Source organism: Elephantulus edwardii, unplaced genomic scaffold (genome assembly GCF_000299155.1).
Source record: "Elephantulus edwardii isolate Elephantulus edwardi_28Jun2011 unplaced genomic scaffold, EleEdw1.0 scaffold00047, whole genome shotgun sequence".
NCBI lineage: Eukaryota > Metazoa > Chordata > Mammalia > Macroscelidea > Macroscelididae > Elephantulus > Elephantulus edwardii.
This window is the reverse complement of record NW_006399797.1, coordinates 11,900,986-11,907,766: the sequence shown is the minus strand read 5'-3', so window position 1 is coordinate 11,907,766 and position 6,781 is coordinate 11,900,986. Positions and strand designations below refer to the sequence as shown.

The 6,781-nt window shown below is 40.1% G+C and overlaps 1 pseudogene; it reads right to left on the bottom strand.

Moving 5' to 3' along the window:
• Nucleotides 1-5,528: 5,528 nt before the first annotated feature.
• LOC102867679 lies at nucleotides 5,529-6,474 on the bottom strand (annotated as a pseudogene).
• Nucleotides 6,475-6,781: the final 307 nt, after the last annotated feature.

Sequence of the window (6,781 nt, the reverse complement as noted above, 5' to 3'; positions counted from 1 at the left end):
GAAATAAGGTTGTAAAAGAAATAATTGCTGACACAACCTTAATGATAGCACTTTAAGTGTGCTACTGTAATTAAAAAAGGAGTTTTATTATACTAGACCTGCGAGAGCTTGGTGTATATACCATTTAGATTTCAGGATTTACAAAGCAAGCAACTTTGATTCCTGCTGCTTTTGCTGTGTGGGCTACACATTTCCTTTGTGCCTCTCCTTGCAGTTTATGTAGAAAGCTGCCCCCCTCCTGGCAAAAAGCAGTCAGCATCTGTGTGGTTAGAACAATACCCTGTGGGGATGATGCCCTGGCTTTCAGAACACTTACCTCTGAAATGTCACTAAAAGAGTTGCTCTTTCTCCTTTGATTTCCCCTCATGTAAGACACTTAGAATAGGGGTACAATTCTGTAAGACATTTTGGTTAAATTTTGAAAGTGGACTTTACATTTTGTTCCAATTTAGCCTGGCACATATGCCATTGATCTGGCGCATACACCGCTGATACAATAAAGCAGTAACCAGTTGCCACTGAGTTGTTTTCAACTTAAGGAAATCCCAAGTGTGTCAAAGTAAACAATTTGTAGAAGTAGATTACCAGGGCTTTTTCCCCAGGTACCTTTGAGTGAATTACAACCTTCAACCTTTCATTTATGGGTTGAATACATTAATGGTTTACATTTCCCCCAGGCTTCTTAACCTGATATAATGGTTAGGAATTGGATAAAAAAGATGTTGTCTTAAAAACTAGTCATCTATTTTTATCCTGGTATAAGATTTTTAGAAGTTGGCTGTGTGTAGCTGCTGTGGTGGTGCCATAGGCTCTGATGGAGCCCAAAACCTAGCATATGGGACCCTTCCAGTTTCCTACTTGACTGTGTGTGTCATGTCAGCCTCAGGTCCCAAAACAGCTGCCAGTGCTTGACCCCTTGGAGCAAGTCCCACTGAGGAGTTATAGTTGAGGAAAGGATTGCAGCCCAGCTGTCAGCTTTTGTTTTGAGAATTATTCCCCCCAAATTCCATCTAAACACTTCTGTGTGTTTCTTAATTAGCCAGAGATTAGTCATTTGTACACCAGTGTTCAAAGCAGCATTATTCACCATCACAAGAACATGGAAACAGTGCTCGCTTCGGCAGCACATATACTAAAATTGGAATGATACAGAGAAGATCAGCAAGAAGCGTTCCATGAAAAAAAAAAAAAGAACATGGAAACAGCCCAAATGTCCAACCACAATCGGATGGATTGAGAAAGTATGGTATAGTCACCCAATAGAATACTATGCAGCATGCAGGAGCAATGATTTTGTAAATTATTACCTAACTTGGGAGGGACTGTAGAACATTATGCTGAGTGAACTATCTCAGTCTCACAAGGACAAATATTGTATAAAACCATTATTGTAGAACGAGTATAAGGATCCAAAGGGCGTGGGGGAGGGTGGAAGCAGAGGGATGAGGATGTGCAGGAGGAGGGGGGATTAATCATGGGCTTATACAATTTGTTGGGTGGTGGGGGTAAGAGAAATTGGAATCATCTGTTTTCAAAAATAATGTATTCAAATTTTGTAAGTAAACTAATGTAATTTTTTTAAAAAGCCATTTTCAAAAGCGCTAATACCATTAAAAAATAAAACCAACAAAAAAACTGAGTGGATCATCATCTCTTTAAAAAAAATCATCACTGCTTTTAATTAAGAAAGAAGGGATATTGGCTTGACAATGGGTGGTCTTTGTCACAACTGACAGTGCATCAAAACAAATGCAAATCTTAGACTCCTCTCTCTCTCTCTCCCTCTTTCTCTTGTAGTTTCCCATGCGCTTACTGCCTCTCCACACCTGCTGGAGGGTCAGCTGTGGGTTGGTTCTGGTCAATGGCACACACCAACAATAATTTCCAACAGTGCAAAAGTGATAAGAGATCTTATGCAGTTGTATCCTCTTCATCCCACTCTTCCGAGAACTAAATTTAAGACGTCAAACTCAAAATGGCTAAGAACACTTTTATGATATGAATAATTTATTATTTATTCCAAGTCATCTAGCTTAATGAGAGTCCAAAATGGGGCATGTTGGTAATCTTTTGAAAATTACAATTTAATGAGTACCTCTTTTTCTTTCACAGGAGAAAGATGGGTGGGTATTCTACCCCTATGTTGTTTTCTGTCTCTGACAACCGGCTTGACAAACAACTCTGAGTAGTTTCTAACTTGATAGGACACAAAACCAAACTTTTCTCCTTATATTCTAGTCCATTCTGTTCTAATCTATAGTTTATACTTTTAATGCTGAAGTAATATTTCACTTTACTTGTATCCATACAATCCACTGAAACAGAGGTCAAGAAAGTAAACAACTTACTGTTGTTGTTGTTGTTAGGTGCCATCAAATGTGACTCAAAAACAGATCTGGAACCTCTCCTATCCTGTGCCAACTTGAATTACAGGTTTGCTGTGTGTTATATTCTATGGCACCTAACAACAACAACTTTCCTATAAAATACATCTTTAAAGTGTTAAACAGTACAAATATTACCTTGAGGATTTAGATGTTACTCACTCAAGTCAACAGTGTTCAGTTATCTCATATGCATGTGAGAGCTGGACAATGAACAAGGAAGATTGAAAAATAATTGATGTCTTTGAATTTTGCTATTGGCAGAGAAAAGTGGATATACTTGAACTGTCAGAAGAGCAACTAAATCCTTATTAGAAGAAGTAGAACCAGAATACTCCTTGGAAATTAGACTGTCTCATAAACTTTGAACAAGTTATAGGAAGGACTAATCCATAGAGAAGGGCATCATGCTTGATAAAGTAGTGGGTCACTGAAAAAAGAGAAGGACCTTCAAAGAGGTAGATGACATAGGGCCTGAAACTGTGGACTCAAATACAGCAACAATGAAGATGACCAGGAACTGACCTGACAGTGTCTAACAACATTCTTTTGTTGTTTAGGAAACCAGTAGTACTTTGTAAGGTAATACTCACCAGCAGACAAAATATCCAAGGCTATTGGATAACCAATAGGGTTTTCCTTCCTAAAGCAAACCATGTGCATAGACGATGCTATGGGCTTTTTAGAACTTTAATGCTAGAATAGTAGTTTACCAATCTCTCTCTATTATTTAACCAAGTAGAATAAAAATGAAACAAAACCAAAATACTTTCCTTTTAGTAGCAGTGTTGTCCATACTACTCTGGTCTTTTCTTCTTAAGGATAGAGAATATTCTATTTTGACATAATGACATTTAATGGTTGGTAATGAGTAGCACAAGGCATACATAAAGGGAAATGAGGTGTATACAGATATTTTGCAAATTTTAAATAATTTATTTTAAAATTTTCTTTATATACCAGCTGGGCGTTATGCTCTGGCACCTGCCCCTCTGTGCAGTGGGCACAGGACACTGTTGTATACCGTCGATTCAGAACTGGCCCATAGTTGCAGACCTTCCAGTGGGATTTCCGGGACAGTAAATCATGCAGGAGGAGATTGCTTATCCTTCTCCCATGGAGCAGCTGGTGGATTTGAACAGTGTGCCTTTGGCTTTGCAGTTTCTTACTTCTAGGCCACCAGAGCACAAAATACTACATGAGAGATGTCTTTTGTTTGAAGAAGTCCTACCTGGAATATGCTTCTTGGGCTACCTCCATCAGGATGCTCTGGACCTTGTGTTAAGAAAAGGATAGTGTAAATTAATAATTTTACTTTCCTTAGGTGATCTTCCTTTTGGAGAAGAATGTGAACTTGTTCTTGATAGTTATACCTTGTAAATTCGTTATCTCATTGTTGATCTTTTAGTGAGTTACAGAAAGTGAGACTGTGATGTTAAGCAATAAATAACGAATGTTCCAATCCTTGTTCCTACTCCTAGAATGTTTCGGCAAACTACATACAGTGTAAAAGTCAGACATTAAGGTGTTTACAACTATAGCTATTTAGGAAATTATACTAACGTACACTTTAGTAATAAGTGATAGCTGATTATTAGAAAATCAAAGTCATGATATTTTCTGTAATGTCAGGGCTGCTTGTAATTTTACTGAAAAATGAAAGTAGTATGGTATAAAGGTAGATTAAAATTGTTGTTGTTGAAAAAAAGTTGTTTACTGTTGAGTTGGAACCGACCCATAGTTGAGCGGGTTTTCAGAGACAGTTAATTGCTCAACAGGAGAGTGCCCATCCTTCTACTGCGGAGCAAGTGATTGGATTTGAACTGTGTGCCTTCGGGATTGTAGTGCACCTTCTTGCCACTAGGCCACCAGAGCTCCCTAGATTTAAAGTAGGATTAGTAATAAGTATAATAGGTCATTCTACTACTACTGAGTAGCTATTATATATGACTCACTCTACTGAATCTTACTTTTTCAGGTGAAATGTAGGCAGGATTTCTGAATATTCAACTAAAAGATGGTGATAAGACAAGAAATAGGAAAGAACAAAGATGTAATTACCTAGTTATTTTCAAAATAATACCATTTTCCTATTATAAATGCTTGCAGTAAAGCAGTGGTTAAGTTTAGATCTTAGAGTCAGACAGATTTGGAATGGGAAGAGAGGGAGAGCATAGGAAACATTAATAAATAGATTAGGGGAAGGAAAAGGCAACACACAATAAAGGTTTGATTAAAAAACAAACAAACAAAAAACCACCAAACCTCAAAAATAGGCTTACCGCTGACCCTACTGTGCATTTCCAGAGGCTGTAAACGACATGGGAGAAATTGCCCATCCTTCTCCCAAAGAGCAGCTGCTGGATTGAACTGCTAGCCTTTAAGTTGGCAGCACAACACCTTCCCCACTAGGTCAGCAGAGCTTTGGTGCAGTTGTGCTACCAACGCAAAGACAGGTGGTTCAAATCCACCAACTGCTCCACAGGAGAAAGAGGCAGTGAGTGGAGTAAGTGGTTCATTAGACATTGTAATGAACCAATCACATTGTTGTTAGGTGCCTCCAAGTTGAGTATGACTCATAACGATCCTATAAATGACAGATCTGAACTTTGCCATGTCATCTGTCATCGTCGTCATCTCTGATATACTTGACCCCAGTGTCACAGTCACTGTGTCAAATCCATCTTGTTGATAATCTTCTCTTTTGCTGATCTTTCCAAGTATGGCATTTTTTACAAGAATTAGCCCTCCTAACAACATGCCCAAAGTATGTAAGACAAAGGTTCATCAACCTCTCCTCCAAATAGCAAACAAGTTGCACTTTTTCTAAGACATACTTCTTTGTTCTTTTGACAGTTCATAGGATATTCAGTACTGTTGGTAAAAACCACAGCTTAAAGACACAGATTCTTCTTTTATCATCCTTATTCATTGGCCACCACAAAGAATTAAAAATAGTATGGTTGAATCAAGTAAGTACACCTTAGTCTTTAAGCTGACATCATTGCTCTGCAGCCTTTTGGAGGGTTCCCTGACAGCAGATCTTCCCAATATAACTCATCTTTTGATGTCTTATTTTAAGAGGATAAAGCCTTTATTTTCTTGTTTCACAAAGCTGGCAGATAGTGGCTTTTTGCTTACTAGTCAGAGACCAAATCCCATATCCTCCTCTGACTCCTCCAACTCTTCCTTTGCTTCCCCCTTGGCTGGGGCCACAGCAGCAGGGGCAGTGGTAGTGGCACCAGCTTACAGGGGCAGCAGTCACAAATGCAGATGGATCAGCCAGGAAGGCCTTGACATTTTCAGCCAGTGGGAAGGTGTACTCAGTCTCCACAGACAAAGCCAGGACCCGCTTGTACCCACTGATGATAAATTGTGTATTGAGACCACGGTTGTGTAACCAATCTGCAGACATATGCTGGCAACGTTGAGGACAATCTCCAGGAAGCGGTTGTGCAGTCTCCTCTGTGATGTCAGGCACTTCAGGATTGTAGATGCTGCCAGTGTCAAACACCTGCTGGATGATCTGCCCGAAGGAGAAGGGGGAGATGGTCAGTATCTTCAGCAGAGTGGACTCACTGCCTCCCACCTTGTCTTCAGGCCTAATCAGCTGCACATCACTCAGGATTTCAGTGGTGCCTCTGGAGATCTTAGTGGTGATGCCCAAAGCCTGGAAGAAGGAGGTCTTCTTAAGGGCCCAAAGGAGTGCTCTAAGCCAGTGCTGTAACCTCACATGAAGTGATGGCACAAGCATGAGAAGCATCTGGCACCTTGTTGGCCAGCAGCATGTCCTGATCTCAGTGAGGTCCTCTTTGGTGAACACCGACCCCACATTCCAACCCCTGATGTGAGGCCGCAGCTTCTCCAGGGCCAGGTTAATGTCCATTTGGCCCCAGATGACCTTGCACATCATGGTGTTCTTGCCCATCTGTACTACAGCCTTCCTGTGGAGGGACATGCAGATCTGCTACATCTGCTTGGAGCCCACATTGTCTGCACCCACGATAAAGCATTTCGAATAATCATCCAGAAGTTGGATGATCTTATGGAAGTAGTTGGACTTCTAGGTCACCCTGGCTTCCCTGGGCATCAGGTGGTATGTAAGGGATTGCCCGCAAGATTTAAAGACAGTGTCACTCTCACAAGTGGCGAGCCTGGTGAGAGGAGAGCCTTTTTTTTTTTTTTTTGAGGAGAGCCTTTTGATTTCTTGACTGCTGACACCAAGAGTGTTGATTGTGGATCGAAGGAAGAGAAAATTGTTGACCATTTCCCCTTCGTCTATCATGATGAAAAATCATTACCATTAGTCAGTGGTAATTAATGTTTTCTTTAAAAATACTATATCCTAGATCAAATAGTAATATTTCTATTCCTAACTTTTTCCACAGTGGTTGCAA